Source organism: Chrysochloris asiatica, unplaced genomic scaffold, assembly GCF_000296735.1.
Source record: "Chrysochloris asiatica unplaced genomic scaffold, ChrAsi1.0 scaffold00037, whole genome shotgun sequence".
NCBI classification, from domain to species: domain Eukaryota; kingdom Metazoa; phylum Chordata; class Mammalia; order Afrosoricida; family Chrysochloridae; genus Chrysochloris; species Chrysochloris asiatica.
The window spans coordinates 13023898-13036435 of record NW_006408555.1 but is presented as its reverse complement, the minus strand read 5'-3'; positions in this window follow the sequence as shown (position 1 = coordinate 13036435).

The following is a 12538-nucleotide window of genomic DNA, read 5'->3' as shown; positions in this document are numbered from 1 at the left end:
TGGCGTCAAGTGTGGCAGCGGTAGTGAGGTTGGCCCAGGATCGGACATTGTTTCGTTCTGCTGTGCATGGGGTCGCTATGAGTCGGTTCCGACTTGATGGGACCTGACAACAACAACAACAAAGATTTACAGCCTTGGAAACCCTGTGCAGGGTCTCTATGAGTCAGAAATGACTCCGTGGCATATAACCACCACCACCAATAAGCTAGAATGGAGAATTTATGGGAATGGAAGCTTCATAAGTACACGTCAAAGTTAGCAAATGAGAAACAACTAACTAACTAATTCACACTGCTTCCCGTCTGCTACTAATGACAGAAACTCAACTTGTGGTGGACATGTTGAAATCAATGAAGTACAGCTAAATACTCAGTTTGCATCCATCCAGAAATGCCATGAAAGAAAGGACTGCCAATCAGGTTTGCTAATGGAATTCCATGAAAGTGGGACTTTCATTCTGCATTTACAGATTTTAAGGGTGTCCTGGTGTAGTGTGGTAGGATAAGCACTGGATTGCTTAATTGAAAGATCAATGGTTCAAACCCATGAGTCACTCCTTGGAAACCTATACAGGGTAGCTATGAGTCGGAATAGACTTGATCTCACTTAACAACTACACCAATGGTAACTTGGACCTTGATTTTCCTACTAGTCATGCCATTGAACCAAATTTACCTCACGGTGCACCCATGTGTTACACAATAGAACTGTTCCATGGAGTTTTCTTTGGCTTTGGGAGTTCTGGTGTGGTGCTGTGGGTTAATGCACCACATTGCAAAGCCATTTGAACTGCAAGGTTGGTGGTTCAAGCTCACCAGCTGCTCCTCAGAAACCCTATACAGGGTCACTATGGGTCAGAACCGATTCGACAGCACTTCACAACAACATCAATCTTTGTAGAGGAGCCCTCGTGATACACTGGTTAAGAACTAGGCTCCTAACAGAAAAGTTGGAGGTTCAAACCCACCAACCGCTCTGTGGAAAAAAGCCACAGCGGTGTGCTTCTATAAAGATTCCCAGTCTTGGAATCCCTATGAGGCAGTTCTACTTTGTTCTGCAGGGTAACTATGAATCAGCTAAAGGGTTAATTCCTTGGGGGTGTGGTCTGCTCACAATATAATGGACAAGAGGGAAAGGTTCTTTGCTCTCTCTTCTGCTGGGGACCATTTCCTTGACAGTCAACTTCTTTTTATAAATATACAAGGGTGAGTCAAAAATTATCCATACTCCTGTTTAATTAAAACGCTCGTTGACGTCCACAGTTGATGACAACATTGAACATGCCCATGAAATGATTCTGTTGAACAGATGAGTGACAGTGGATTGTGTGGCAAATCATTTATAAATCAGCCATGGCTCTGCCTATGAAATACCCACAACTGACTTAGTTTTTGAAAAGTTTATGCAACGTGGGTACCCAAACAACCCACGGAAGAGCATAAATAGAAGCTTTGGATATCTGTGAACAAAAATTTGGACTGATACTTGAAGGAAGATAAAGGTTTCTTAAAAGCAAATTGCTACCCCTTAATTTCTAAGGAGCTCTGGTAGTGTAGTGGTTACGAATCAGGCTGCGAACCTTAAGGTCAGCGGTTCGAAACTACCAGCTGCTCCGCGGGAGAAAGATGAGGCTTTCTACTCCCGTAAAGATTTACACCCGCAGAAACCCTATACAGGGTCACTATGGGTCGGAACCGACTCGATGGCACTTAATAACAACAACAACCCCTTAATTTATACAGCAAAAAGAATGCAGAATACTCTGATCATGGCATTACACAAGCATAATATATTTCTACCAGGCCATGTTGTTGTCCTTAGGTGCCATCAAGTTGGTTCTGACTCATAGTGAACAATGTACAAAGTACAAAAGAACCCAACACTGGCTGGTCATTGTTATGTTTGAGTCCATTGTTGCTGCCACTATGTCGATCCATCTCCTTGGGCATCTTCCTCTTGTTCACTGTCCCTTCACTTTACCAAGCGTTATGATCTTCTCTAGGGACTAATCCCTCCTGACAACATGTCTAAGCTATGATAGACAAAGTCCCACCATTATCACTTTTAAAGAGCATTCTGGCTGTATCTAGCTCAATACAGATTTATTTGTTCTTCTCATAGTCAATGTTATTTATTACCCAATGTTTACATGTATATGAGGCTATTGAATACACCATGACTTGGGTCAAGAACACTTTAATCCTCAAACTGACATACTCAGTCTTTAACATTTTTAAGAGGGCTCATGTAGCTGGTGTGCCTAATGCAATATGTTGTTTGGTTTCTTGACTACTGTTTCCCTAAGTGTTGATTGTGGTTCCAATCAAAATGAAGACTTTGACAACTTCATTCATTTCTCCATTTATCAGGATACTATTTATTGGTACAGTAATCATTGGACGATATCTTTGATATCTCATGTGAGTAAAGTTTTACTAAAAGTAATACAGAAACAACTACAATCATACATCGACAGAGAACTTCCAGAGGTACAAGGCAGACTCACAAGAGGCTGTGAAATGATGGATATCAATGCTGATATCCAATGGATCTTGGCTGAAAGCAGAGAATATCAGAAGGATGTTTACCTGTGCTTTATTGACGACACAAAGGCTTTCAATTGTATGGATCTTGACAAACTATGGACAACATTGCAAAGTATAAGTATTCCAGAACACTTCATTGTACTCATGAGGAATCTGTACCTGGATAAAAAGGCAGTTGTTCAAACAGAACATGGGGACACTGAATGGTTTAAAATTAAGAAAGATGAGTGACAGGGTTGTATTCTTTCACCATACTTATTCAAATTGTATGCTGAGCAAATCATCCAAGAAGCTAGGTTCTCTGAGGAAAAATGCGGCATCAGGATTGGAGGAAGACTTATTAACAACCTGTGATACGCAGATGGTACAAACTTGCTTGCTGAAAGTGAAGAGGACTTAAAACATTTACTGATGAAGAGCAAAGAGCACAGCCTTTGGTATGGATTGCATCTCAATATAAAGAAAACAAAAATCCTCACCATTGGACCAATAAACAACGTTGTTATCAATGGAGAAAAGATTGAAGTTGCAAAGGACTTCGTTCTTCTTGGATCAACTATCAACACTCAATGAAGCAGCAGTTAAGAAATCAAACGACATATTGCATTAGGCAAATCTGCTGTACAAGACCTTTTTTAAAGTGTTGAAGAGCAAAGATATCAACTTGAAGACTAAGGTGTGCCTGACCCAAGCCATGGTATTTTCAATAACCTCATATGGATGCGAAAGCTGGGCAGTGAATAAGGAAGATCGTAGAAGAATTGATGCCTTTGAGTTATGGTGTTGGAGGAGAATATTGAAAGTATCATAGGCTGCCAAAAGAGCAAATAGATCTCTGTTGAAAGAAGTGCAGCCAGAGTGTTCCTTGGAGGTCAGGATGGCCAAACTTCGTCTCTCATACTTGGACATATTGTCAGGAGGGACCAGTTACTGGAGAAGGATATCATATTTGGTAAGGTGGAGGGTCAGAGAAAAAGAGGAAGATCCCCAGGGAGATGGTTTGGCAAAGTGGCAGCATCAATGCGCTCAAGTGTGGCAATGATAGTGAGGTTGGCCCAGGATCAGGCAGTGTTTCATTCTGCTGTGCATAAGGTCGCTATGAGTCGGTACCAACTTGATGGCACCAAACAACAACAACAACAACAACAAGGATATTTATTTTCTTTACATGGAGGTGCAATTTATACTAACAGCTGTAGTCTTAGATTTTCATCACAAAGCATTTCAAGTCCTCTTCATTTCCAGCAAACAAGGCTTTATCATCTGCATATCACAGGTTATTAGCAAGTCTTCCTCCAATCCCGGTGCCACATTCTCCTTCTTAAGAATCCAGATTCTCCGATTATTTGCTCAGCATACAGCTTGCATAAGTATGGTGAATGGATACAACTCTGACTCACACTTTTCCTAATTTTAAACCATTCAAAATCCATTCAGTCTTTTCTAACAAATCTCTCTTAATTTAGGTCCAAGTTCCTCATGAACACAATTAAGCATTCTGGAATATCCATTTTTTGCAATATTATCCACAGTTTTTTGCCACGATCCATACAGTCAAATCCTTTACATAGCCAATAAAGTATAAGTGAACTTTACTGGTATCCTCTGCTTTTAGCCAAGATCCATCTGATATCAGTAATGATATCCCAGGTTCCACATCCTCTTCTGAATCCAACTTGAAATTCTGGCTGTTCCCTGTACTGCTGCAGCCATTTCTGAATGATTTTCAACAAAATTTCACTTGCATGTGATATTAATGATATTGTTCAGTGATTTCTGCATTCTTTTGGGTCACCTCTCTTTGAATGGCACAGACATAGATCTCTTCCAATTGGTTGGATAGGTAAGTGTCTTCCAAATTTCTTGGCATAGACGAGTGAATGCCTCCACAGTTTCATCAGTTTGTTGAAACATTTCAATTTCTATTCCATCAATTCCTGGAGCCTTGTTTTTCTCCAATGTCTTCAATACAGTTTGGACTTCTTCCTCCAATATCGCTGGTTATTGATCATATGCTTCAATATTGCAACCCAAATTCTGATGTGTTTTTTCCTTCCTTCAGTTCTTTCAGCCTGAAAAATGCTGAGCATATTCTTACTTTTTGATTTTCCAACTCCAGGTCATTGCAAAATTCATGATAATATCTGACTTTGTCTTCTTGAGTTACCCTTCGGAATTTTATAGTCAGTAACTTTATTTCCTCATTTTCCCAGATGCTTTGGCTTCTCAACACTCAAGAGCAATTTTCAGAGTCTCTTCTCACACCCATTTTGGTCTTATCTTTTTCTCCTGTCTCTTTAAAGACTTTTTGTTGTCTTCATGGATGATGTTCTTGATGTCATCCCACAACTCCTGTGGCCTCAGGCATTGGTGTCTAATGTATCAAATCTGTTCTTGACATTGTCTCGAGATTCTGGTGAGATATATATTCAAGGTCACATTTTGGCTCTCTCAGACTTGTAACTTTCTTCAGCTTCAGCTTGAACTTGAACATAAGTAACTGATGGTTTTCCACAGTTGGCTGCTGGCCTTATTTTGGTGGATGGTATTGAACTTCTCCATTGTGTCTTCCCATGGTGGTGGTGGTGGTGTGCTGTGGAGTCAGTTCTGACTCATAGAGACCCTGCACAGGGTTTCTGAGGCTGTAAATCTTTATGGGAGCAGAAAACCTCATCTTTCTCCTGCAGAACAGCTTGTAGTTTCGAACTGCTGACCCTGAGGTTAGCAGTCTGATTCGTAACCATTACACTACCAGAGATCCTTGTGTCTTCCTATGTTGTTGTTGTCAGGTGCCATCGAGTTGGAACCAACTCATAGCAACTCCATGCACAGCAGAACAAAACAATGTCCAATCCTGGGCCAACCTCACTGCTGCTGCCACACTTGACGCCATCAATGATACCACCTGGCTGATCCATCTCGTTGGGGGTCTTCCTCTTTTTCTCTGACCCTCCACCTTTCCCAGCATGACATCCTTTTCCAGCGACTGTTCTCTTCGGACAATGTGTCCAAAGTATGAGAGACGAATCTTAGCCATCTTGGCCTCCAAGGAGAACTCTGGTTGCACTTCTTCCAAAACAGATCTATTGGTTCTTTTGGCAGTCCATGGCACTTTCAGTATTCTCCTCCAACACCACAACTCAAAGGCATCAATTCTTCTACGATCTTCCTTATTCACTGTCCAGCTTTCGCATCCATATGAGGTTATTGAAAATACTATGGCCTGGGTTGGGCGCACCTTAGTCTTCAAGCTGACATCTCTGCTCTTCAATACTTTAAAAAGTTCCTGTGCAGCAGATTTGCTCAATACAATACGTCATCTGATTTCTTGACTGCTGCTTCCGCGAGTGTTGATAGTTGATCCAAGAAGAATGAAGTCTTGACAAATTCAATCTTTTCTCCATTGATAAGAATGCTGTTTATTGGTCCAGTGGTGAGGATTTTTGTTTTCTTTACATTGAGTTGTAATCCATACAGAAGGCTTCCTATAGATGTAGTCTTCCTATAGATGTAGTCAATTTGATTTATGTATATTCCATCTGGTGGTGTCCATGTGTATAGTCATATTTAATGTTGTTTTAAAAAGGCATTTGCAGTGAAGAAGTTCTTGGTTTTGCAAAATTCTATGAGGCAATCCCATCATCATTTCTGTCACCAAGGTCATATTTTCCAACTACTAATCCTTACTCATGAAGGAGCTCTGGTAGCGTAGTGGTTACGAATTGATCTGTGAACCGCAAGGTCAGCAGTTCGAAACTACCAGTCACTCTGCAGGAGAAAGAGGAGGCTTTCTGCTCCCATAAAGATTTACAGCCTCGGAAATCCTGTACAGGGTCGCTATGTGTCTGAACCAACTCAATGGCACTTAACAACAACAACAATCCTTACTAGGAGTCCTGGTGTAGTGCTGTGGGTTAATGTGCCAGACTGCAAAGCCATTTGAACTATAAGGTTAGTGGTTCAAGGTCACCAATTGTTCCTTGGAAACCCTATACAGGGTTGCTATGGGTCAGAACTGACTCGACGGCACTTAACAACAACAACAACAATCCTTACTAAGGAAATCTGGTAGCATAGTGATTACGAGTCAGGCTGCCTACCTCACGGTCAGCAGTACGAAACTACCAGCTGTTCCATGGAAGAAAGATGAGGCTTTCTGCTCCAGTAAAGATTTACAGCCTCGGAAACCCTGTACAGAGTCGCTTTGAGTTGGAACCAACTCTACAGCACATACCTACAACAACAATCCTTACTATTTATTTCCAATTTTTGCATTCCAATCATGAGTGACTGTCAGTGCATCTTGATTGCATGTTTGCTCAATTTCAGAATGAAGACGCTGGAAGAATTCTTCACTTTCATCATTATTAGCTTCAGTGGCTGGTGCATAAATTTGAATAATGGTGGTATTAACAGGTCTTCCTTATAGGCATGTAGATATTATACTATCACAGAAAGAACTGTACTTTAAGATAGATCTTGAAATGCTCTTTTTTATGACAAATACAATACTATTCCTCTTAAACTTTTCCTTTTTGACATAGTAAAGCATTTACTTTTGTATACAAAATGCCCAATACCAGGCCATTGCAGCTCACAAATGACTAGCATATGGATCTTTTTTTGTTCCATTTCATTTCTGACAACTTCCAAGTTTTCCTAGATTCATACTTAGTACATTTGGTGCTCTGATTAGTAATGAATGTTTGCAGCTGTTTCTTCTCATTTGGTGTTATGCCCCACCAGCAAATGAAAGTCCAGAAAGCTTTGCTCCATTCACTAAATTCATTAAAGTCACTAAGGTCAATTCTAACTGAAAGCTCCTCCTCAGTTGTGTGTTGAGCACCTTCCAATCTGAGGGGCTCATCTTCTGGCGCTATATCTGACAATCATCTGTAGCTTTCCATCAGGTTTTTGGTCGCTGACCCTTCAGAAGTGGTCTGCTCTCCTTCTTCCTAGTCTAGCTTAGTCTGGAAATTGCTACAACCTGTCCACCGCGATGACTCTGCTGGTATCTAAACTGTCAGTGCAACATGCAAGCAACATGCAAGTCACCACAATATGACCTACTAGCAGGCCAACTGACAGTAACCCCGGAGAGAGTTTGCGAGGCTGCAAATCTTTATGGGAACAGAAACCCTCACCCTTCTCCCATGGAGTGGCTGGTAGATTCCAGCTGCTGAATTTGTAAGCTATTATACCACCAGCAGTAATAAATGCTAAGCCTTCAGTCATTGTATGAAAGATAGAGAGAAGACATGAAGCCAAATAACCTTCACTTTGCCTGAAAGAAGAGACAAAGAGACGCTTCCCCCTGAAGAAACTCACATGGCATGATCCCAAAGCGCTTATCAGTATCTCTTACCCATAGAAACCTTCTGGAGATTCCTGTGCCCAGAGTCTCCAGAGGGTCATCCTTCCTCCTCCTAGAGACACGGATGTTTGTATCTAAGCAGCTCCCAATTATATAGGTGACAAAGGTAAAAAAAAAAAAAAAACACACCCCAAAGGGATCATGACATCAAGGTCTTTGCTAAATAAAATAGTGCTTTCTAACTGACTGAGCAATGTGACTTCCACTGAACTACTAAGTCACTGTCCCTTCTCCAGAGAAAGAACACAAAGACTTTTAAAGGTGAATCACTTCCATTAGACCCGCAACATCCTGCTACCCCCACCGTTTCTTTGCAAGACATATATTTTAAAGTAAGACAGGTCAAATATATGACCCTGTGAGCTACTGAAAGGTAATTCCTGAAATAAACTACCTAGAATTTTAAAACTAAGAGTAGGAAAAGCTGAAAAAAGCATCCTTGGCAGCTCTTAGAATTCGTAACTGAACTTAACTCCTGAGGAGCTAAGATTTTGTCCTACAAACGGGGCTGGTCCTGAGGTTGCAGTTGGTTCCTTTCAGATAAGAGTTTAATCCTTCAGAATTATTTTTTCCCACTGCAATCACATTTCAAAAACTGTTTATTTCCATGCTCTGAGAAATGGTAATGTGGCCAAGTTAGCCCTTTCTTTGTGTTTACAAGAAATGAAGTGAAACGATTATAAAGTATGGAAAGGGAATGATTTGCCTGCGATAGCATGAAAAAATGGAGCACATTTTTGATGGATCATAGTGTTTGCCTGGTGAGGAAGGGGCACGAGGGAAATGCACACAGCCAAGCCCTGGCATAGTAATATGCCCAAGTAAATAATGCCAGCTAATTGCGGTGTCAAAGGGAAAAAACAGTTGTTAGACAGTCCTAATAGACACACTAAATCAAACATATTTTACTGTTCTGACTTGCATATGAAAGAGAAGCAGTCCCCCAAATCTAAAGAAAGAGATTGGTCATACAATATAGGTTCAGCTGTGTCTGATAAGCTACCCAAAATTCCCTCTCCCGAAACTGCAACATTAACAGAAGGAGACCCCAGGCTGAACAAATCATCTCATACATTGATCTCTTACAGCACTCTGGTCTGCACGTTTTCAACTTCACTGTTAAACATTTGTTCAGTTGATGGAGAAAATAAACACAATATTGAATCCACCCTGATTCCTTTTGCCCCAGGGGTGTTATCTCAAAGGGGGGGGGGTTGTGTGTGTGGCAAGAAATATGGAACCGAATTTCAAATTCTCATGGAACTAGACTCTCTGGAGTCATGGAGGCTGGATGAACCCCCAAAACTATATCCCAGAGATACCCTTTAAACCTTTAAACAAAATACCTTCTGAAGACTTCTTTAAACCAAATAATTTAGCTTAATTAATAAAGAATGACTATATAAAGCAATGTCCTTTTAAAGAATTATCTATTTGGGATCAAATTGGTAGGAGCAACTCCAAAGGGTAGATAGGAAGTTTAGGGAATAGTGGGTTGATGAGAGAAAACTCATTTAGAAAGGTAGGGTGAGAATAGATGGACAAGTTGAAGAATTAGTGTCACTGACTTATTGAACATGTAGGAATAAATGTTCTGCTGTATATGTTTTCAATAATAACAACAAATAAATTACATATATATAAAATATAAAAATAATATATATATTATATAAATTATATATACACATAATTTAGTTGTTGTTATTATTGAACACATATACAGCAGAACATTAACCACTTCAGCTTTTCCTACATGTTCAATATATATATACACATAATTTAAAGTGCACCTGACCAAAATCATGGTATTTTCAATAGTCTTTTAAGCATGCAAAAGCTGAACAATGAATGAGGAAGACCGTAGAATAATCAATGCATTCGAGTTACTGTGTTAGAGAAGACTATTAAAGGCACCACAGACTTCCAGAAAAAGAAACAAATTTCTGCTGGAATAAGTACAACCAGAATGTTCCATAGAAACCAAGATGCCCAGAGTTTATCTCTATAACTTTGGACAAACTAAAAGGAGGGACTATATCTGGAGAAGGCCATTATATGTGGTAAAGTGGAGGGTCAGCAAAAAAGAGGAAGATGTCCAACAACATGGAATGGTCCAGTGGGAGCAACAAAGGGCTCAAACATAGCAGTAATTCTGAGGCTTGTACAGGACTGGGCGGTGTTTCATTCTATTGTACATAGGGGCACTATGAGTTGGAACCTGTATGTGAAGGACAGACCTCAAGTGGCAGGCTGATGGCATAGTCCCACTTATACATTCTGCCCACTGGTGTGCTTTTCTCCTTCCTCATTTCACATAAGAGGAAATGGTAAGTCTGGCTCCGAGTCTTGTTATATGGACTGCAAGATGAGATCTCTAGACCCCTGAGTATCTTGAACAAGCATGTCCATAGTTCTGGTTTAAATTGTGTCCTACCTCCCACCAAAAAACCTTGGCTAGGCCGTGATTCTCAGTATTATGTAATTAACCTTCATTTTGTGGTCTGATGGAATCTATGTCATCAATCGTAAGGTCTATGATGTTACTCATGATCAATGGGGAAAAATATTGAACCTGCCAAACACTTCATTTTGGTTGGATACATGATCAACATGCATATAAGCAGAAACCAAGAAATTCAACACAAATTTGCACTGGGCAAATCAGCACAAAACCTCTTTAAAGTGTTCAAGAACAAAGATATCAGTTTGAGAACTAAGGTACACTTGACCCAAACCATGGTATTTTCAAAAGCCTCATATGCCATGTGAAAGTTGGACAATGAGTAAGGAAGACCACAGAAGAATCTATGCATTTGAATTTTGGTGTTGGAGAAGAATATTGAAAATATCATCCACAGACTTCCAAAAGATAAACAAATCCGTGTGCGAAGAAGTGCAAACAGAATGCTCCTTGGAAGCCAGGATGATGTGACTTCATCTCTCATTCTTCGGACATGTAATCAGGAAGGACGAGTCACAGCAAAAGGATATCATCTTTGGTAAAGTGGAGGGTCAGCAAAAAAGAGGAAGAACCTCATCATGATGGTTTCGCACAGTGACAACAAGAATGGGCTCAAGGGGAATGACAATGGTGAGGCTGGCTCAGGATCAAGGAGCATTATCATCTGTTTTGTATAAGGTTGCTAGGAGTCTGAACTGACTCCATCAAACTGAAACCTAACAACAACAACAACCATGCACAAGACTGGTCATGTGAGGGCTGCTCTCCCCATTTGATAAAAAGACAATGGAGCCTCAAAATAGCTAACTTATATAGCTAGAGTGAAGCTTGGACATGAAGTCAGGTTTTTTTATGCCAAATGAGGGCTCACACTATTGGGGTCTCCCTGGCTCCTCATTTGTGGTACAGTAGGTGTGAGGCTTAACGTGATATGTTAAGTTGGTTAGGGTGATTCTCAGTGCTTTGGCAGACACGATGTAATCCCTTTCCATTTGGTGACCTGATGTAAGCAACCAATCAGTTTCCCTAGGGGTTTGGCCAGTATCTATTCTATACATGGATGCTGTGCCAAAGCTCCCTCTCTTTCTTACCTCTGCATTTTTCTCATTACCTGACCTCTGGTTCCTCAGGTATAAATCTCTGGCCTGTCACCTGGCCTGCAAATTTTGGATTCACCAACCCCTGTGATTCCATGAGCCAGCAGAGGCTTCCAGCCTGCCACCTGACCTGCAGAGTTTTGAGTTCACAGTTCTTGCAATCATGTTTGCAAGCAGCGGTCTTTAGTTTGTTTTCTGACTCTTGGATTTGGGACTTGCCATTTACATAAGCCATTCCTGCACATTGCATGAGCTGCTTCCTTAAAGTACATTTCTCTCTTTAAATGTTTATTTCTATACTCTAAAGAATCGAGACTGAGACAGCGAGTATCATTTTCAAATGCATGGCACCTATTCATATAGATTGTATCCAAGTACTATGAATCATGAATGTGGATAATATTAATCTATTAATTAAAGGCATATATTAAATCCTGCTATTCATATAAACAAAGAGCTCTGGAAGCGTAGTGGGTATGAATCGGGCTGTGAACCGTAAGGTCAGCAGTTCAAAACTACCAGCTGTTCCATGGGATAAAGAGCTTTCTGCTCTAGTAAAGATTTACAGCCTCAGAAATCCTGTACAAGGTCACTATGAGTTGGAACTGACTTGACGACACATAACCACTACCATTTATATAAACACATCAATTCATTTTTTTCCCAACTACCCAAACCAGTGATTCTCAGTTATCCCATATAACTATCCCATAACACAGGGACTATGGTGGGAGAAAATCTACCTTTCACATAGGACACCCTATACCCAGGTACAACTTGCAGCCAGTCAGCTCAGATTAACACCACCCATCTTTCAATGGGGTTACGCATATCGCTATGATACTAAATACGTTTCTGCAGTTTCTAGACTAAGACAGACTAGGAAGAAAGACCTGGTGATTGACATCCAAAGATCCACCAAAGAAAACCCTATGGATTGTAAAGGTCAACCTTGAGCACAGGATCAACATGAGTCAGGGTACTCTCTAAACAACAATCCCATACATTTCTATTGCAATCTATCTACTTTGCCTCTAATATTATGCTTTCTGGAGAACCT